Below are 23,065 nucleotides of genomic sequence, written 5' to 3' on the forward strand. Positions count from 1 at the left end.
TCAAAAGTACACTAAGAACATAGTAGAACAAAAAAAAGGGTACTTATGTAGTATCTGGGCTGCCGATTTTTTGATTGTATGCCTTAACTTAAGGCATACAATCAGATGCGATGCGATATCGCATCGCATTGCATACGACCATATCGCATGCGATGCGATGCGATGACCCGATTTTTCCATAGGATTCAATGTTAAAATGGACTGAGTCCATTTTAACATGGAATTCAATGGGAAAAAGGGGTCCTTTTCATACCCCTACTATCCAAGTGGGCACGGAGTTGGATATAAACCTGTAGCGTGCGTAGCGCGCCACCGAGCCCCAAGCGTGGCGAGCGAAGCGAGCCCCGCGAGGGGACGGTATTCTGTGTCCCCTCGCGGGGCTCGCCACAGGTTTATATGCAACTCCGTGCCCACTTGGATAGTAGGGGTATGAAAAGGACCCCTTTTCCCATTGAATTCCATGTTAAAATGGACTCAGTCCATTTTAACATTGAATCCTATGGAAAAATCGGGTCCATCGCATCGCATCGCATCCCAGCCCAGTTAGTACATAAGTACCAAAAAAAGATATACATGGAAGTCAATAACTACAGTATATAACTGGCATATAAAGTAACTATAAACCTGTGATACCTGTGCAGCATTTGGTGCAAGGTGGAGGAGATAGTGTAACAGGTAAGTACGGTAAATGAAAGGAAGAATACACAATGGGAGTGGATCTTCTTGTGAGTAATTATAATCCATAGGAGGCAATCAAACATGCATGACACAGAGGGATGAGTCAGTGTAATAGGATGAGATAATCAGAAAGTGAGAGATTTGGTAAGAAATCTCCAGTTTTTTAAAGCGGCAATCATTTACACTGCAAAATCAAATTGGTTTTGCAGTGTAAATGATTGCCGCTTTAAAAAACTGGAGATTTCTTACCAAATCTCTCACTTTCTGAATCTCTCATCCTATTACACCCAAAATGTGTAAAACAGGTAAAGAAATTAGTTTTTAGGGCAAGTTTGAAGATATGGAGGGAGAATAAGATAGCGAGAGGGAGTGAGTTTCAGTGGTGTGAAGGGCTGTAGAAAGGATTCTCAGGCCCCGGTAGTGAAATGGGTACTCTTTACCTAGAACGGCGCCCAAGATTTGGATCTTGGGCATCGAAAGGTAAAAAATTGCGTCGGTCGCATCGCATGCGACCAAAAAATCGCATGCGATGCGACCGACGCGATTACACATAGGGAACAATGTTAAATGGCCCAATTGACCCGATTTTACATAGGGAACAATGTTAAATGGCCCACAGAGCCCAAATAGCCACCCTCAAGTGTGAAATGGCCCCTACAATTGTTAACGCCACCCCACGATCAACGTCAACCCGAAGTGTGGCGAGCGCAGCGAGCCCGCGAGAGGCGGCGGTACGCGTCCTCCGACCTTTTCATACCCCCACTATACACGTCGGCGTGGAGTTGAGAATAGAACGTGTGGCGAGCGCAGCGAGCCACCGAACCTGAAGCGTGGCGAGCGCACGTGGATACCTTCACAAGTATCCGCGTCCCCTCGCGGGCTCCCCAGGTATCCACGTCCCCTCGCGGGGCTCGCCACATTTCGGGCTCGGTGGCTCGCTGCGCTCGCCACACTTTCTATTCTCAACTCCACGCCGACGTGGATAGTGGGGGTATGAAAAGGTCAGAGGACGCGTACCGCTGCGCTCGCCACGCTTCGGGTTGCCGTTGATCGTGTGGTGGCGTTAACAATTGGGGGGGCCATTTCACACTTGAGGGTGGCTATTTGGGCTCTGTGGGCCATTTAACATTGTTCCCTATGTAAAATCGGGTCAATTGGGCCATTTAACATTGTTCCCTATGTAAAATCACGGTAACCGCGTCAGTCGCATCGCATGCGATTTTTGGTCGCATGCGATGCGACCGAGGCGATTTACATTTTAACATGCATTTCTATGTGAAATCGCGGGCATCGCATCGGTCGCATCGCATGCCATTATAATGGCATGCGATGTACATGCGATGCCCGCGATGGGCGCCGTTCTAGGTAAAGAGTACCGTGAAATGTAATGTGGTCTAATCATGAAGGTGTGGACCTTCCTCCATATTAAATAACCATAGCAGATAGTTTTATGCGTCGTGAAGCAGCACTGACTGCACCATGTGCCCCTAAGCAAGGGTTAGATCCATGGAGGGGAATGATGAGTGCAATTGCTTTCTCTCCCTTCTACCCAGAGGAGACTGCTGCATTTAATGGCAGCAGCCTCCCTGGAACTACTGCACCTCAGCACAGTTATGTGTGCTGGGCTGGAGAATAAAGCTGTGGCTGCAGGCTGACATCAAGTAAGGGAGTTTACAGACCTGGGCCTCCACTTGGCCCGTCCAAGTAGCCAGGACAATTAGTACATATATATATTATATACACACACACACACACTTTATACATACTGTACACACAGATACCATTCAGTTTAAATTTAACACAAAAAATCTAATCACAAAGAAAATATTCCCAACATTATTATAATTAGTAGACTCCAGGTATTTCAGGGTCAAAATAAACAGACATTTTTGCGCAGTGAAATCTTAGAAGTTGCTATATTTAAATGTGGTTGTAATTCGCCTGTCCAGAGGTTATAATTGATTATTTAGACAGCACTCGTAAACAAATTCAACAGCATTTCATCGATTCCTCTAGTGCAATTTGATCTGTAGTTATTAGATGACCCGCATTTACTGATCTGTTCAGCTAAATCAGTTACATATCAGATGTTGGTGTTTTAGTGTTAGTTGTTGCTTAAAAAAAAAAATCTTACATCTATTACTGTCAAATAATTCACAGTGGTTAATTTTTGTAATCTATTTAAACTTTCAGCACTGGTACAGAAATTGTTACCACTATTGTTACATGTAGCAGATCAACAAAGATATTCAATCTAGTCGCTGTAAATTAACAAACTACAGTAAATCCGATGGCGGACATTCAGGTGTGGATGACAAGCATTCTGAGATGTTTCTGGCACCAAAGTGCCCTTTTTCAAAAGGGCACTTTGGTGCCAGGAACATGTTGGTGAGTTGAGGGGGCACTAGTCATTATTTGAGACCTATTTTTGTTTACCATCTTGCACCACCATCTTCTAATTCCGGATATTGGGGAAGTGTTAGAGTCTCTCTGCAATGAGGTGTTTTTTAATGTTTTTTTTAATCAAGTATTTTTGCTTATTTTTATGTATATCCACCCTTGGATGTCCCTGTTCTATTTGGAATAAATACATTTTTTAAAAGTTTCATTCTAAGCTGGAAATTCCTTGAAATATCCTGACAGAGGAGGAGGTTTAAAGATACCTTTTGAGGCATATAGGGCCTCATTTTGAGGTGAGTCTACTGATAAAGGGGACGTGTTGTCACGGACCCACCGGTCGCCTGCTCCGATACGTCAATCTTAGCAGCTCCGGCCGTGACTTAGGTTCACTTTGGACACTCGGGTCCTTTCTTTGAGGTACACTGCCACCAGCCAAAACCTAATTTTAGCGCTGGAAACTGCGCAAGGAGCGGCTTGGCTCACACCTGACCACACAGTACAGTATAAAACTAAGGTAACGCTGACCACTTTTCTGAGGCTTATAAGTCCTAAGAACACAGAATCAGAAACTGGAAATATGTATTATTTATTCCTAGAAATACTACAGAAATACTACAGAGCTTTAAGTGATACAAATGGTTACAAGATAGTACAATGATTTTAAAAGCACACACAAGATAAAATGCAATTCAGAAATAAAAAATAGGGAAAAAATGACAGAACTGTATCTTACACGTAAATACAAATCCTGACGTGGAGGGGTCTCCACAAGAAATCTCTGGTCACTTACAGCCCGTTTACTGCACCCCCAAGTAGTGACATAAAGGGGCAGACTAGATGGGCCAAATGGTTTTTATCTGCCGTTAAATTCTATGTTTCAAATTCTATGTGTCGTAGAGGTGTATTCTAATCTAATCCAGGGGAAAATCAGCTTTATACTGTATGTCTAAAGAAACCTTGATGCGAAAATAGGTATTTTTGTCAAGGTCAGTATCTGTTCAAAAGCCTGACCAAATGAACGGTCAAGGAGGAATAAAGAAGTTTGATTTTATTATTCATCTTCGGCATGAGAAGGAAACCCTGATGCACACATACTGAAAGAATAGCCTGATTGGAAAGAAACCTTTATGTGCACATAAGGCACCAACTAAATGGTCAGTTTGGTGGCGAGGGATGCCTGATGAAAAATGAAACAACTACACTAGAATATAGTTGCCGATGATATGGAAATTATATTTAAAGAGTTGTAGCTAGGACAGCGCTGGTTATATATACTTCACTTGTATATTTTGTATGTTCACTGACAGTCCTTAGTGCTGCTGCCCACATCCCTTCAGACTTACACAGTCTTAATATAGTACCAGTAGTGCTTGCATCCTGCAGCCCTTCATTGACAGTCTTCTAAAGGTGCCCATACACGGTGCAATGCGCACTGTGCATTTTAAACTAGTTTGCATCGCATTTAGTTAAAAATGTATGCAAGGTGAGGGGGCGTGGCTTGGTGACATAGTGTTCAGCAGCCTTTCTACTGAGCTCCTGCTCCACGGGGGTATAACGGGGCTTCCCTCTCCTCCTAGCCTCCCCTCTCACATCTGTGCCTCCCATGCAGACCCCCAGCACCAAGCAGTGTTGGTCACGGAGCCGTGGAGCATGTACTCATCCTCCCGCAGGTTGTGGCCTAGAACTTCTGCTGGAGCCAGGGCCTCGATTTCCGGCTGTGCCTAGGCTAACTCCAGCAGCTTGCGATGACTTTTGGACTTTGATTGTGGCTCCCCCCCCTGGTGACTCCGGTAGCCACTCAGCTTGGGGCTCTTCTAACACGTCCTTCAGCTCTGCCGCAGGGGCCAGCCAACACCCGGACGGGTCTCAGACTTGTGACCATGGCCTGACCCTAAGGAGGGGTGGCGACTTTGCTGCAGGTTAATCCTGGATGAGGGGGCAGCGTTAAAATGCCTGGCTCCTGCATTCTACCCAGCTGCTGGTCGGCCCATAACTTTCAAGCCTGTGGAGGCCATTGGCTGCACTCTCCCCTGTGCAGGTCTCCTGCACAGCCCTTCAACTGTCTGCATCCTGGAGCAGGTGACCAGTGAGGTGAAATACTCCTGCACCCTCGTCCTATACACTGTGAGTCAGTGCATAACCAGCCACCCCACCCCACCTTTGCCTTGGTGGGTCTGCACTACTATGCCCCCAGGCTGTTTACCCCTGGGGTGCCACTGTAAACTTCATTAGTGCACCTACTATCCACACATGTGAACATCCCATCCCAATATGCCATCTGCCACTCATTTCTAAGAATCTATGTAGCAAATATGATGGAGTGAACCTCTATAGTACTTTCTGGTAACCTTATTCTCTGGGAACTTTTCTCATACCAAATGTGCCCTCCCGCTATGCCTTCCAAGACGATTAAAGATTCATTACCATTCAAAGTTTCCCTTCCTGATGTTGTTTTATTATGTATATGTATTATACAATATTACTATGTTTATATTGATATGTAAAATTGTAGTAAAGTTTTAAATGTATTATACTGATTTTTTGATTGGAGATTCTATTGAACATGGAATCTAACCCTCTTTGGGTTAAAATTCACCTGTACATACTAATCAGGTGTTGATTGGATACCTTCTAGGATTCGATGTTTTGCCTTTAAAATATCATGACTTGGGACCTCTAGTCACCTCTAGTGAAGTGCCCATACCGATTTGCACTAATAACAAAGTTTGCGGACGATTACACCTTATAAGTGCACAGCATTGTTATTCAGGATTTCAAGTTACCATCATAAAATTCATAAAGCAAGGGAGTATATGTAAACTTATATTATTTTTACATTTTTAAAAACTTGTATGTCGATGTTGAAAATTTATATTGCATGTATATTATTTAATTAATTGAAAAATACATTTTATTGTTATAATTAATCATCCAATGTGTGGCGCTCTTTAAGATATATGCACAGGGGTGAATAATACCGATGCCCTGGGTGGTCCACAGATCTTCCAGGACTTCTCTCCGGTAACCATTGCTAAAAGACGCGCCTTTGCCCCGAATACCACCACACTCAGATCTCACGAGATCTAGTACCACAGGTTTTTTTTTTTGTCAAACTGATTGTCTTTTTTACGAGGAATCCACGTACACCATCTCCTCCCTCGATGCAGGTGTTAAGCTCCTGATGGACTGTGATATCTCTGTTGTATGCCTCCCCGGGAATCAAAGTGACCCCAGGCCCTTTGCCAGGAATGGTCCACCACTTGAGGATTTCCAGTATAATCCCTCAATTTACCTACAAGTTACCTGAACTCTGGTGTCCTTGACCTTGTTTACCCTCCACCAGGATGGGAATCCCCTGATGAGTATATTTTATGTTTGTTTGATACTTATCCTGAGGTCACTTACACCTGGTTCACTCTGCCCTTGAATATTGCCTACCATGATGTTTTCACTATGTTTAATATTTACTATTCATGTTACAGGTTAAGTTCTCTTAGTATTACCGTGTTTTAGTGGCGGTGCTCTCCACGTCGAGCCACCTCCAACCTCTTTTACACTGCTACAAGTTTCCCCCCCTGCAGTAGTCATGCGGGTCCGATACACTGGACCTTTTGTTTTTTTCCCTTCCAATTTGTTCTTTCTGTTACTCTTTCTATACCCTCCACTTTCCCTTCCCTTTCCCTATCCAGATCCCTATTATTTCAATAAACATCATATTACTCTCTCCCGATATATCCCACACATATCATGAATCAAGCCAGATTCCTCTCGTCTCTGTATTTTAATACAGAATGCCCAATCTCCTATAATTGAATGATAAGGGGTTAAACTCCTCTAATAAGCGTAGATCGGCACTCTCTTTTTTTCAAAAACAGAAATATATCTGGACCCTCTCTATCCTTCTGTGATTTACTACTTGAATTCGATGAATATGATATTTGGAGATCCCGCAACCCTTCCAGACGTGAATACACATTTTATTCCCCAGTCCATAACTTCTATTCCAGAATCGATTTCATTCTCTGTGATAAGTGGACTTTGCAAAGCACTAAATACATTGATATTTTATCTAATCACTTGGTCTGACCATGCCCCCATTATATTGAAATGGAATCTGAACTCTCCCCAGACCCCTCTCTGACCTTGGTGTCTCTTTCCTCATCTTCTAAAAGACCCTATATCCAAGAAAACCATGTTGGACTGCATTAATTCATATATGACCAATAACTCTTTAAGACACATCCACTGTTAATCACTGATGTGCTTTCAAGGCGGTCACGAGAGGTTCCGCCATCCAAGCAGGTGCCACTTTAAAACGACAATCTCTCAAGTTACAATCAGACTAGATTAGAGTGCAGTCTGATTTATTTGGAATCTAAAAACAAAACTATTCCATCCAGAGCTCTTAAAAAAGAAATCTATAATATACCTAGTCAACTGAAGAAGCTACTTCTAGCTCGCACGCAGTCGGCCTTAAATAGAATGAGACAAAAATTCGACCTCTTGGGAAATAGATCATGTAGGATGTTGGCCCGTAGACTCCGTGCCCAAAAGGCTAGACACCGGATTAAACATATGTTCTCCCCTATTAAGGAAAAAATCATAAACCCCAAGGATCTCACCAACCAATTTGCACAATAATACTGCCAACTATATAATTTATCCTGACCCTACGACACCTCAGCCTACTAGTGTAACTATTTCATCCTTCCTGGACTCGATCCAGCTTCCCACTCTCACCTCTGATCAGTTATAGTGTTCCCGCTAGGCTGTTTTAGCGGGGCGCTGCGCCCTGCCTGATTTTTAAAGGGCAAAATGCGCCCTGCCCCTCTCGCAGCGCCCCGCTAAAAAAGCCTCACGCTTCCCCGGCAGCACATTGGCTTTGGAGGGGCCGGGCCCGCCACCTTTGATGACGGTGTTGGTCGGCCCGCCCCCTTTGATGATGGCGGCGGCCCGGGCACGACTCTTTCGTGACAGCGGCGGCCCGGGGACACGCCCCTTTAATGATGGCGGTGGCCCGGGCACGCCCCTTTCGTGATGTCGCAGGCTGGACACGCCCCTTTCATGACGTCGGCGGCCCGGGCACGCCCCCAGCTGTGACGTCGGCGTGCCCGGTCCGCCCCCCGGCGCCCTGCCCACTGTCACTCCTAGAGTAAACACTAAGTTAGTAACCCTTAACACCCCATGGTCCTCTATGGAAGTTCTATCCGCTATTAAATCCCTACCCCACAACAAAGCACCTGGCCCTGATGGGTTCATTACAGATTTCTATATTAAATTACGTGATCTCCTAGCCCCGTTTCTGACTGACCTCTTCAATGAGTTCTCCTCCCTTGGTACTCTCCCTGCTGAACTGTTAGAAGCACGTATTATGACTATCCCTAAACCTGGGAAAGATCCTGCTTACTGCCATAATTATCGTCCCATAGCGCTATTGAACTGCAACATTAAATTGTTCACCAAAATGATTGCGGTGCACATTAATCAATTTCTTCTAAAACTGGTGCACCCGTCCAGACGGGATTTGTGCCGGGGAGAAAATCCTCCGACAATACACAAGAGTTTTCAACCTGATCGATTCGCTCTCTAAAAATCAAGACCTACTCCTCTTGTCTCTCAGGCCCTTATTCTGATCGGTGCGGCCGGATCCGAATATGCGGCCAGGACCGTGCGTGCGAAACCCCGCCTTCCATACGGATCGCCAACTCCGTCCGTACGCGGTAAGAAGCTGGCCGAACGGACCGCACGTGTATTTTTCATGGAATACGCCTCCTCCATCTCAGGGAACCTCCCCCATCATTCGATGATCGCAGACCATCGAATGCAGGACCGAGTGGTCCACCAGCTCCCGCAACCTCAGACCACACGGACATTTTTCCGTGCAAAAGCAGAGATCTGGGCGGGCAGCTGACATCCGGCGATGTCATATGTCTGCCCCCTACACGTGCGTCACAGCCGCATTACCATACGTACGCCCAGCGTTTACATGGGAACGCCCATGAAACGCGGGGCGTATGCATATGGTAATGAGCCCAAATAGCCCTTCACGCCCCTCTCCACCCCCTGTTCGGAGTGTTCACATTTCATGCGGGATTTGGCCGTACGCCCCGCTCGCACATGCGCAGAGACGCCTCTGCACATGCGCAGACACAAAACATCGGCGGTACGAACGCACGCGGATATTACCGCACCAACCAGAATAAGGGCCTCAATGTGGAGAAGGCAATCAACAGGTTGAACTGGAACGATATGCATGAAGTTCTGACTTGCTTCAGCTTTAAAGACCGCATCTTAACTTGCATTTTTGCATTATATAGCTCCCATATGGCCCTTGTGTTCAGCAATGGATTCTTATCTAACACGTTCGCTATCAGGAACGGCACCAGACAAGGATTTCCCCTATCACCTATGATTTTTTGTTCTTTCAATTGAAGCCCTTGCCACTACTATACGTAATGATATACTGTAAACTTCCCTGGTTTGAAGATTGGCTCGTCCTCCCATAAACGTAGTCTCTTTGCAGACGATGTCCTGCTTTTTGTGACCAACCCTAACATCACACTCCCTTCCCTCCATTCTATCTTAGATGCATACAGCGCAGCCTCCTATTACAAACTGAACACCACAAAAACGGATGCCCTTCCTATTAATCTTACGTTCCCTAGCTCACTTGTACTCAAAAAAGGAATCAATAAAATATTTAGGCATATTTATCCCTGCCCACTCCTCTACTGTTTTTTTCTGCAAACCTCACTCCCCTCCTCACGACCTTAGCTACTATATCTAAATCCTAGCTAGCATGCAATGTCTTGTGGTTAGGCTGTATGGCTGCGTTCTAAACGTCCCTTCTCCCTAAACTAATATATTTGTTCCACACGATCCCATACAATTCCCGGAAAAAAAACCTACAACTCTGTACCTCCATTTTAACTAAGTATATCCAGTCTTCCAAACCCCCCACTTTGGCTCGCTCCACAATGGTACTTCCAAGGGTCCTGGGTGGACTAAATCTTCCCGACCTATACCGCTATCAGGAAGCTTGCCTTCTGGCCTCCCTTAAATGTTACACCAATACTGAATTACTGATGAGATGGGTGGATCTTGAACAAGCCTCTGCCCCTTCCTTCCCACTTGCTGACTTGTTAAAGAACCCTAAGCCCTTCAGACCAGACCACCTTACCCTGCTCCCATCCACAGAAGTGTTCCTAAGAATCTGGGACAAACTGTCCGCCACCATGTCCTCGCCGGCGTGCACCATATTTAACATACCCATTACAACTGTAGCAAGGCTAATCCCTAGCCTAAATCTGAACAGATGGAAATCTCTTGGTATCTCCCTCTTCCATTTTAGATGGAAACTTTCTGCTACTATTCCCTCCCTACAACAAAAATTCTCAATCCTCTCCTCAGAACACCTCCATTACCTTAAAATCGCACACTGATGGAAGTCGTTTCCCCTTACCCCCATCTCTCCAGTTACACTCTCGCAGACACACCTTACCCAGCCCATCTTAACTAAACCAAGAGGCGATACAGTACAGTATATCTTTTTGGTACAACCTTCTGATAACCCCTGGCGAGTCTCCTGCGCTCAAAAGAAATATGGACTTGGGCAGAACTCGATTTCCCCTGCCCAATGGCAAAAGATTTTCCAATATTTCTATACCATGTCTAGGTGCCTCAACCATACTGAAATGCACAATAAACTGATACATAGACTATATCTGACCCCTGACCGCCTCCATACATTTTGGCCATCCTGTTTAAATACAGTACAGTATGTGCTGGAGACTATGTGGTAATGTTGGTCGCATTTTCCATATCTTCTGGTCCTGCCCAGCGATATTACAATACTGGAATGAGGTCTTTAATCAATACAGTGCTTTAATCAATACAGTACTCAAGATGAATGTTCCGCCTGACCCTGCTCTAGCGTTGCTCCATATTATCCCCCCAAAATTCCCTCTGATAACAGGCCATATTCTCATTGCTGCTTGTGCCAACCTAGCTCAACAGTAGAAGCAATCTGCCCTCCGGCATTGCAATCTAGGTGAAAAAGTATGGGCAGCACATACTTTATGTGCTGTGCAATGGGATGTGCGTGGGAGCGCGCATCCTCTAGCATCCATACATCGCACCATGTATCGGCGGCATTAACAGTCTTTCTTGGTCTGAGTAATGCTTAGCTGCAGCACCCCAGAGCCCTTCACTGACACTGACTTAGTGCTGCAGCCCACAGTTCACCCTAATCTTTTGGCATCCTGTGTGAAATTGAGCCCAAACCATGGGGAGGATCTTTTATCGAATCCAAATCACGCGAGAACCAATGTTGGGAAGATGACGTTTTGCCTTTGTAGTTACTGCAATTTACTGCTCAGGAGCTTGGTCACCATTTCACTGTATGTGCATAGGACTGAAGCTATGCCTAGGGCGCCAAAAAACTGAACCAACCTTAAAAAAGATGAAGAAAATATCAAGAGGCACTTTTATAGTATATTATACCATATTTTTATAGTGTCACTTTTATAGTATAGTATAGTATATTTTTATAGTGTCACTTTTATAGTATATTATATCATATTTTTATAGTGTCACTTTTGTAGTAAGCTAAAACCTACTATAACACATTCAACTACGCCTATAGCCATCTACCCCTGGCATACCTGGAACAGCAGTGTTCCTAACAGTGGCTGTAGGAGTTGATTGGTGAACGATAGCAGTAAGTTGCATTTAAATTTATTTCAGGTTTCCAGATCCCAAACCAGTATATACAAATGAGTGCCTGTGCAATTCTCTACATGGCAGCTTAATAGCTTTTATGAATTATTTAACCAGTATTTCTTTTCTGGAGGGGGGATTCTGAGCCTGAAATCCCCTCTGGCTTCGTCTGTGCCAGTTGTTGTTAAGGCAGGCTAGATTGCACTAGTGATACAAGCTCTGTGCTAGTTTTATTGTGATAATTAATCTGACACTCCTGTGACGTTAGCGTGTGCAACATCACTGGCATTACATAAGGTCTATGGGTTGTCATGGAAACTGACACAGGACATGTCACTTCTAGAAGACGGAAGTGATGGGCTACAATTTAATTTCAACAACACACTGTATATAACTTAACACATATAAACAGTGGATAAATCAAATCCTTATGTGTTCCAAAAAGAAGAACTACACTTAAGTTGTATAAATGATGCTCGCCTTAAACTCTCCTGCACAGAAAATTAACTATCAAAGGGCCAAATGCACTAAGCTTCATAAAGTGATAAACTGGAGAGTGATAAACAACCAGCCAATCAGCTCCTACCTGTCATCTTTCACACCCAGCCTGTAGCATGATAGTTAGGAGCTGATTGGCTGGCTGTTTTTCACTCTCCACTTTATCACTTTTTGAAGCTTAGTGCATCTCCAGGGTTTGTGGCTATCTATGCTTAGGCAGAGGTGACTTAATCAGCACCTGAGTCAGTTTGATTACACCATCTGTACACAAGCAGGGATATCCCTAACATCTGGACTGTTGGAGTGCCTTGAGGGCCCCATATTGGAACCACTGCACTTTGCAATATATTGGGCATTCAAGCGAATGGCCAATACATTGGGCCTTATTCTAGTTCACTCTTTCTGACAAAATCCTTTTGAGATGGACAAAACCATGTACACTGCAGGTGGGGCAGATGTTACTTGTGCAGATAGAATTAGATTTTGGTGGGGTTTTACTTCAAAGTGAGATCTATATTGCAGTGTAAAAATAAAGCAGCCAATATTTTCCCTGCACAGAAACAAAATAACTAACCCAAATCTAATTCTGTCTGCACGTTACATCTGCCCCACCTGCAGTGCACATGGTTTTGTCCATCTAAGAAGGATTCACAGACATATCACAGTGACTGTGCTGCACAGCTGATGCTGATACATCTCCAGATATATCGGTGACCTCTGATCGCCCGTACACTTGCTGATTGCTGGGTGGCTGATGTCACAGCTGGGCTGGCAAATCAAATGTCTGCCCGGTACTTGTTTCCTAGCATGGCCACATCGATTTGCATCGGGGTGGTCGTGTCGGAAAAATTGCGTCGGTCGCATCGCATGCGACCAAATCGCATGCGATGCGACCGACGTGATCAACCCGATTTTTAGATTCAATCAAATGTGAATAGGGTCCCTGGGACCCTATTTTACATTGGATTCAATGTAAAATATTCCCCAGACCCCCAATTTTACACCCTCAACGCCGCCACCCCACGATTGACACCAACCCAAATCGTGGCGATCGCAGCGAGCCCGCGAGGGGGGCGGTGCGCGTCCTCCGACCTTTTCATACCCCTACTATCCACGTCGGCGTGGAGTTGAGAATATAAAGTGTGGCGAGCGCAGCGAGCCACCGAGCCCGAAGCGTGGCGAGCGTGAGATGGACTTAATCAAGTCTATCCCATCTTGTGCGATGCTCCCGATTTCAAAGTTAAAAAATATTTTAACATTGAAGCCTATGGCAAAATCGCGGGCATCGCGTCGGTCGCGTCGGGGGCTATGTTAATGGCCGCGACCGACGCGATGCCCCCGATTTTGCCTTTGACGGTAAAATGGACCTGATTTCAAAGGAAATCGGGTCCATCGCGGCATCGTGTACCTTAACTTTAAGGTACACGATGCCCGCGATTGTGGCCGTTCTAGGAAACAAGTACCGTCTGCCCTGCTGGGTGTCCTGAATGACACATCTAGCGATAAGATCGATAAGTGTGTGTGTGTGTGGGGGGGTCTGCACATGCGAATAGACGATAATACGCATGTGCAAACCCCTGAAGTGAGCGCTTTCGGCAAATTTTTCATTCCCCTGGGCTTGCTGCCTGATTGACAGACAGGGGGCATGTTGGGGTGAGCACCTGGAGTTTCATGGGTGTGCCCACAAAAATGGTGGGCACGCCCATAGAAATGCTGGGCGGACCCCAGCAAGCAAAGGATTGCCCCTGCCTGCTAGGGGCAAGAGGATGACGTCACAAAATGATTCTTCCCCTGTGCAGGCGCATGCTCACAGCGTAGCGAGGGCATGTGTTCGGCAGAGCGGCTTTAACCTGCTCGCTAGGCAGCGACTATATGCACTTTCTGCCGACAGCATCATTCATACTTTGTTTTAATATTTTGTATACAGTTGTTAGATTTCCACATTCGTTTTATTCATACTTAACCTGATAGTAATAATGCAATCCCATAAAAACATTTTTCTTTTATTAAATGTTACAGTTTGCTGTTACTAGGCAACCACAGTCACATAATATAATTTCTATTAGATTTAGAAATGCCACTCTTCCCAGCATGCGCGCTCTCTCTCTGCCATTGGGGGTTATTCTGGTTCACTCGCAAAGGAAAATTCACGCTCAGATGGACAAAACCATGTGCACTGCAGGAGGGGCAGATGTAACTTGTGCAGAGAGAGTTACATTTGGGGGAGTTATTTTGTTTCTGTGCAGGGTAAATACTGACTGCTTTATTTTTACACTGCAATTTAGATTTCAGTTTCAACACACCCCACCCAAATCTACTGTAACTCTCTCTGCACATGTTACATCTGCCCCACCTGCAGTGCACCTGTTTTTTCCCATGAGAGAGAGATTTAGCATTTGCGAGCCAACCTGAATTAGGCCCTGAACAGCCCACATAAAAATATTAATGCTAAATAGGTTGAAAACTTTTTAATGCAACTATGTCACATTTTTTGCATGTTTACTGTACCTGTAACACGTGCCTATGTATCCCGCTGTGCATCCATGAATATGCATACTGCAGCACATTATACAGGCGGCAGTGACAGATAACACTTATTCTCCTCGTGAGTAACTGTCATTTAAGAAAGACCACAGAACTGCCAATTACAATTAATCACATTGGTGGTTCTAAAGCTTCACATAAATGACAGCTGAGTGAGCTGTCAGGGTGATGCTAAAGTAGAATGATCCTGCTTGCTTCATTTTTCTTTTGGTTGGTGAATTCATACTGTATATCACTCCACAAAGTGCAGCTAGGGAAGGAGGGGAGTGATTGTGCCCCAGTTGACAGAGGAAGAGGGTGTCAGTGGGAGATCTGGAGCTGAAGCAGCTGCAATCTGAGAGAGCACGGAGGGAGGCCAATCCAGAATACAGATATTTCCTCTGAGGGGCCATGCTCTGCAGAAATAGGATTAGGGTGGCCAATCCTGCGCATGTGCAGTCTAATGCTGTGCAGCGTCTGAGCACCCACTCAGACGCTGCCCAGCTGTCCCCTACCCCAGCACGTGGCTCTGCGCAGCACGACTAGGTCAAGTGATACGCTGCCAGGCCGCACCTCTGCCCCTCTGCCGCCCACCCGCACCAACACATCGCTGCTGCCTGCTCGACAGCTCTGGGCATCACAGCTGCCGACTGCCTCCACCACACACCGCTGCCATCTGCCCCACTCCCCCAATAAGTTAATGTGGGGGACGAGGGCTTTTTCTTTTTAGGGATGCCAATCCCGGGATTGAGCATTTTTCAATTCCGATTCCCAGGATTGAAGAAATGCCCAGGGATTGGCATCCCTAGATAGGATGCATGGCATCTGTCTTCTCATGGTCCAGAGTCCCAGACATCAGCCCTGGCGGTCCCTGCCGGATAGGCAGCTGCTAGATCAGGTTTCCTGCTTCCAGACCACAGTGGCTGACCACCACAGAGTGACAGAATAGATCTACAGTGCAATAGGTGAGCTAACGTATAAAGGTGGAGAATACAGATTATGGGCCTAATTCAGCATGGATAAAAAATCTTTATCAAAAGGACAAAACCATGCTGCACTGCAGGTGGGGCAGATGTAACACGTGCAGAGAGAGTTAGAGTTGGGTGAGTAGTTTTGTTTCTGTGCAGGGTAAATATTGGCTGCTTTATTATTACACTACAATTTTTAGATTTCAGTTTGCACACACTTTACACAAATCTAAATCTCTCTGCACATGTTACATCTGCCCCACCTGCAGTGCACATGGTTTTGCCCATCAAATATTTTATTTTGTGATCCTTATTGAATTACTCCCTATGCTAGGTAAAAAGTAAGACTAAGGGCAGTGGCGTAACTATAAAAAGTTTGCCAAAAAGTTTGTGGAAAAGGCTACTCTCCGGCGTGTGACGTGATGACATCACACGCATAACGGAGAAGCTGAAGTAGGAGAGAGGAAGAGTGACCAGCAGACACTGCTGCTTCACTTGTACGGTCCCTGGTGGCTCTGTGTACAGTCAATTGAAGCAGTGGGGGAATTTGTCCTGCTGCGGCTGACTCGCCTCCGGTGCTCAGTCAGTGGGCAGCAGCAGGCAGCAGCATGTCAGTGCGTCGAGGAGGTGCCGGAGCCCACACAGACCCCGCTGTTGCTTGCTCCCCCAAGCAGCTGCTGGGGCTGCCTTACAGTAGTTACACCACTGACTAAGGGCATAATAACGGATTACTGGTTTCATGGGGCCAATAAGGCAATACAAAAAATGGCATCAAACCATAATATACTGTACAGTATATGGAAAGTAATATGTGCTAAATAAAACTGCAGTATGTATCGGAAGCACTTGCAGTAGACAAGCAAGCCAAGCAAGCGTCACAGAATTCTATAGGGCGGCAATGTGTTTATTGGAAGGCCACATACCTGCCCCTTGTTCTACCTTTTTCTATACTGCATCTAACACATTCTCTTGCATCTACAGTTACCAAATACATGTACCAGCATATCCTCCATCTTTTTTTCCCTGTGCCCTCATGTGTGATACAGATAATGGGCCTTATTCAGATCTGATCGCAGTACAAATTTGTTCTCAAAATGGGCAAAACTATGTTCTCTGCAGGTGGGGCAGATGTAACATGTGCAGAGAGAGTTACATTTGGGTGGGGTGTGTGGAAACTGAAATCTAAGTTACAGTGTAAAAATAATGCAGCCAGTATTTACCGTGCACAGAAACAAAATAACTCACCCAAATCTAACTCTCTCTGCACATGTTACATCTGCCCCACCTGCAGTGCACATGGTTTTCATGGTTTTGCCCATTTTGAGAACAAATTTGTACTGCGATCAGATCTGAATAAGGGCCAATATCTCCAACACTGTCTGTGTTCCTCAGATACATAACACGAGTGACAGGAGATGAGCTATAGATGAGATTGGCAGATGAGGTAATGGGGACAATAAAGACATGTAAGAGATATAATAGGTACTGGGAAGAAGGCCTGAGGCACATAAGGCAGCATAGTGACACCTATCAGGCAAAAAGCAAGAGAGAAACCGGGTAACGGGATGGCACACATAAAGCAACATGATGTGGATGAATATATCAAATAATTCAGTTAAGGAGACCAGGAAGGGCAATTAGATAACTGTGAGCAAGAAGCTACAATCAGCAGGGAGCAAGGCAATATTTCCATTTGTCAGACTGTCTAAAGGGCCCCATACATCAGCAATTGTGACAATTTTCAGATATGGAGATGATTGACACAATTAATTTTAGATGCGTGGGCTCCCCCTTTTGGCAATCTCTTTTTTTTTTTAAATTCAATAATTTTTATTCACTGTTTTTTAAATTGCAAACAACACGCCCCCCCCCCCACATATGTATATATGTCATAGGTAGTAACATAACAGACGAATTGGCAAAGTTAGGCGTAGTCAACGTATACATCGTGATGGCAATTATCAAAGGAGAGCTAAGGCACTGTATTCTAAACATTCGCATTTCTCTAGCATAGTACAGGATATGTAGATACCCGAGGGCGCCTACTCGGGTAAAGTTATTAAGAGCAACCCAGAGAAAATAAAGAAATGTTCACGTACAAGGAGCATAATCACCATCCACTTACATGGTTTGTAGTATTATATTAATATGCCAATAATGACTATGACAGCTAAGTAGTTCTGCCCAATACTAATATAGTAATTCAAAATAAACCTCCCCCCCCCCCCCAAATGACCAAAACAAACCTCCCTTATAACCCCCCACCCTGTACTACCCAACCCCAACTAAGGTGTACTTGGATCCCTGAACTATGCCCCCCCATCTAACTATGCTAACTTATGCTACCTAACTATTCCCATCCCCCCCCCCAAATAATGACAGGATATTATACCAAGTATGTGTTTAGGGCTTAATCTTAGACCACAAAGAGATCAAATCACAATCCAGCTTTCCCCCTGAATATCAGCAATATAGATTTGCCAGAGTAAATCTATAAGGATAGAAATGAAAATGCCCTACCCGCCCCCCCCCCATATAAAAGTACAGGATAGAAGTAAAGATAACCCGAGGGTTACAAACCCATGGCTCTTAAAGCAGACAACATTTTACCCAGTTCCCCAACCTGAACATATGCATATAGGATAATGCCCTTAGTAACGTGTATATATAGAAGCTAGCGTGTGGCCTCGTTTAAAAGAGTACTCTACCATCTATAGAGAAATAGGCTTAGAAAAAACATTGTTCCAATAGACAAAAGTCCGAGCATAGACAAGAAAAAATGTCCCAGATTGCAATATAGTGCGGTACGTTAGTCCGGCCATCTCTCCGGCCCAATGCAGGGAAAGAATAACGGACCAGGGTTTCCTCCAGCATCAAAGGGAAAAGCAGGGGAAGATTCAAGGTAGAAGTACGATCCGTTCCAATTATGGTTGGCATGTGTTCCATATACATGAAGCAATTTTGAGCATGCCGCAGGACGTATAAGATGGCAAGACAGGATTTTAGACATATTTACAGGGTTATGCAAGTAGTTGTCCTGACAATATAATGGTGCATAGACCTCATAGGTTGTAGGGACATTACATGTGTACACATCGTTTACACATACATCAGCAGGTGCGGCAGGTGTATCATTGTCACAGGGGGGACAAATATTACCCCACTGTAAGCCAGTAAGTTTATTGAGAAGCCTGTCTGTAACGGAGGTAATGACCTGCAGGATATGCTTCAATGAGGCTTCCATCTCAAGCCTAATACCAGGAGGGGACAGGGATGTAAAAGCAGTCCCACAGTCACAAGTTATCTCTGCAGTAATATATGGAGGCAAGCACGTTCCAGGGTTATAGGCAAATATCAGCAGAAAGCCGCCCCTCTCCTCCTTCAGCGATAGCAGGATTTTTCAAGGGAAACAGTATATAGATATGGGTCTTAAAGGAACCAGTATAATGATCCCTGGCACCCCAGGCAGGCAGTCAATAGAGTGTATACCGACCGTATCCACAGCTGACCCCCACTATAATAACAGGAGTTAGTGCACTCACATATGGTCCATAGCGTTGACCTCCAGCAGTGTCCAGGATTAGTAACAGCCAGGCACAGGAGAGACACTACAAATGTAGTAAAGCGCCCCAGCCCGACCTCCACGTGGGCAAGATGGCGCCCGCCCTCCCTGCGCGGCCCGCAGCAGCACCCCCAAGACGGGAGCACTCCCTGCTCTCTCCGCTCCAATAACAGGGAGCAGCCGGCGCCAATACCTCTCACCCGCCGTAGTATCCGGGCAGGCAGCGCCGTTGCAGTATCGCGGCGGTGAAGGGGAAAGGACCAACGGCGTCTGGATCCCTGCTGTTATGCAGGCCGTCCCCCGTCCAGCGGCCGGATAAGCCTTGAAGGTCACTGGCGGCACTGCTGGGCACAAGGCATTGTATCTTGCTCCCTGTGTGAGGGTCAGGGTCCCCGGCGGCAGCGAAAAAGGATATTATTCAGGATCTATTGTTGGAGCTCAGGATATCTGCTGCCTATTACATCGGCGTCCAGGCCACGCCCCCCCCCCTTTTGGCAATCTCAGCCAGCCAATCAGAGAACGGCCAGTCATTTGACAGGTATTTTAAAATCGAATACCCGCCACTGCGTGTCCCGTCCCGACTCCCGCAGCGCTGCTGATATCTATGATCATCACCGCCCGGCCAGGTCAGCACTCGCCGGCGCCGCAAGCTAAGCTCTCAGGGACCCACTGCCCACCCCACTGCTCCCCCTGATGAGAGCACCGCCGCCCCCTGACCCTCACCGCCCGCCCCCTGCGCCCCGACATGTGATAAATCGCAAGCGATTTATCACATGTCAAATTTGGCTCATCAAGTGCCAAATTGTGTGTGAGCCTCCCGGGGAGCTCCCGGGCGGCTCACAGGAGAATTGGGTCCGACTTGTCCTTATGTATGGGGGGCCTTAAGAGGGAAGTCCAGAAACAGAGGATGTCCCTCCTGGAGAGGCTCATGTTGGGAGGTACAGTATCTATGTGAATATATAATTGTAGAGAAGGGAACAGTGTACGAGTGAGCTTGAGACTGATTTTTTGTGTTGTTACCCTGTTCATTTTCTCTATGTAAAACCCCACCCCAGAGGTGGTTGCTTCAACGCCTCGGAAGTAACAGCTTGGTAAATATAAAGAACTAAGTCATTAGAAGGTTTCGATTGCTAATAACACTGTTCAGCCGCATTGTATGAAAGGGAGTTATTTACTTGTGGAGTGGGTGCAGTAATTCCTGATTTAGTGAGTGGCATAGCTGTGTTCTAATTAGGGACTCACAGACTGATTAGCGCTGCAGGCAAGGGGGAGATCAGATGGGAGGGAATGCAAAAGCAAAGTCTTTTTTTTTTTTCACGAGGCTCCCTTTTTGATGCTTTCTGTTGTTTGAAAACCCTGTTGTAGTCTCTGACTTTATTTTCCTCAAGAGATTTGCTGATCAAGCTGGCCCTGTCTCCAGAACAGCATCTTAGCGGCACGATGCACGGTTTTCAGACCAGCGTTTGATGTGAGAAGGCATGAAAAAAGGACTTTTAAATGTGAGTTTCAATGCCTTACTGGAGAATCTGAACACACATGAAAGCATCTGAGTTGACAGCTATGTAGGCAGTTTTTTTTATTATGCACAAAACTGCTTAACCTTTTTGCTGCTGGAAATGGAAGCTCAACTCAAAGATGGTACGGCTGTTGTCGGCTGGTTATTGATCTCGCTGCTTTGCAGAAAAAAAATCCATTGACTGCATGGTTGCGGCATTAAAGGGTGTACAAGGGAAGCCCTCAGTTTATGCTTGCCCAATAACATTTCAGGCTCTTTGTCACCTGCAATCCCTGTGTTGCAAGTGAAATCACGGAGAATGCATCTAGGTAAATAGTGGTTTGTTGGAAGTGACATAGAAATTGAGAATAGCAAATTACTGCCACACAACATGGTGTTAATATAATCAGACTTAGACAAGGCTACCAATAACGTACGCCCGTTAAACTTGTTTCTGCAGCAGAGTATTTAATTTGGTTTCAATTAGGTTCTCTGGGTCTCTCAGCTGCCAGTCACTGCTGCCTATCAGCTCTGCAGAGGATTATTTGGGGTGCACTGAAGCACACAGCTGTGACTCCTTATTTATAGAGGGGACTGGCTTAGTCAGATAACAGATGCCGCTGGGAACACGTCATATATATACACAAGCCTGGAGATGCCGGGGTCTTCCAAGGGGAAAATCATTCCACGTTGGTTGGCATATTAACCCTGTAACCTTTGTTTTAATATCCATTCTTTAGTAGGTACGGTGTTGTTAGCCTGCATGTATATTATAGTAAAAAGACGAGAGGAAACCAGAAAACGTGTTATCGAAACTGTAAATGACAAAATATAACAGCTTTATCTCTCCCGAAAAATCTCTGTGACATCAAATCATTAACCAATAGAAGTAATCGTATTATGAGGCCGATTTATTAAGCTTTTTTTCCATAAAATCTTGTGGACACTGAAGATCTACTGCTAGATTGTTTGTCTGGGAGGGGACTATGTAAAAACCGGACCCGGACTACACTCCGGACCGACGGACAGGACATCAAAATCTGCAGTCCGGAGCTTGTAGGATACGGTCTGGGGGGGGGGTCCCTGTGATAGCTATCACCAGGGACATGGGGAAGGGGAGATTGCTGCCTCCCCGTCTGGACCGTCCGGTTTTTGCTACATGCCTGGACCATACAGGAAGGCTTTATTCTGCCCCTCCTCCTATACCTGATGACAGGTGTGACAAAAAGCCCCCCCGGACAGGACACCCCCCGGACCGGAGGCTACAAGCTACAAAATGCAGAGTTTGATGTCCGGTCCGGGGGTTTTGTCCTGGCCCGATTTTCACCCATACCAGTCTGAGAGTTCAAGTAAAGTCCCCATGTACTAAACACTGTGCGCAAACGCAGTGTCAAACTCCCACAGAGGAGTTAAAAACTCCATCATGCCGGGGAAGTAACTAGCAGGGACAGTACAGTAGCTCACACTCTTGCTGTCCCTGCGGGTTTCCCAACATACATAGCGCGTGGATATTTACATTAAATGGTCTATTCATGTAGTTCTACAGTTATTGTTACTTTTCCTTATATATCACATCAGTAAAAGCAATATATAGCTTTAAGTAACAAGTTACGTAAACCATAACTCCCAGAACTGCCAGGAATGAAAGAACTTGTGGAAGAAGCTGAATCCCCTAAAAAGTGAGTGGACTGTGGTAAATGGCCTGAAGACTCGAGCTGTATGGGCAGAGCCTCACTGCAAATTCCCATTTCCAACAGTAAGAGGTCATGAGAGAAATCTTGGGCTCTCCCTTCAGCAGTCTCCATTACTGAAGCCAAGGCCCCTCCCCCCATGTCACGACCAAAGTTACACAGTGTCCCATCACGCTGCCCAAGGGATGGTGCTGCTGCTGCTTCCTCTCTGACTCTCCAATATTCCTCCTGTGTGTGTATGGAGTCTTCAGGGGAATTGGGGCACGGTGTGTGCTATGGGCTTGGGGAGTGCTATGAAGGGTGGAAGGGAATGTAGTTGGGGGTTGTGTAATGTGTGCCATATGTGTAAGGCGCATATTGTGTATAAGGGCATTATTAATGTGTGGTGCATAAGTGTAAGGAGAATTATGTGGTCATTATGTAATTTAGCATAAAAAATTAGCAGCATACAGTATGTATAATGGTGGCATAATCTGTAAACGTTATTATGTGTATTAAGGGCATTAATAATGTGTGCCATATTTCCAAGGGG

General features: G+C 45.6%; 1 protein-coding gene across 3 annotated transcripts in view; it reads right to left on the minus strand.

Annotated features, from left to right (window-relative positions):
• Nucleotides 1–23,065, minus strand: part of ARHGEF9 (Cdc42 guanine nucleotide exchange factor 9) — a 405,711-nt gene that overhangs the window by 27,053 nt on the left and 355,593 nt on the right. The gene's annotated exons all lie outside the window — the stretch shown is intronic.

This window comes from Crinia signifera, chromosome 9 (assembly GCF_055691185.1).
Source record: "Crinia signifera chromosome 9, ASM5569118v1, whole genome shotgun sequence".
Lineage (NCBI taxonomy): Eukaryota > Metazoa > Chordata > Amphibia > Anura > Myobatrachidae > Crinia > Crinia signifera.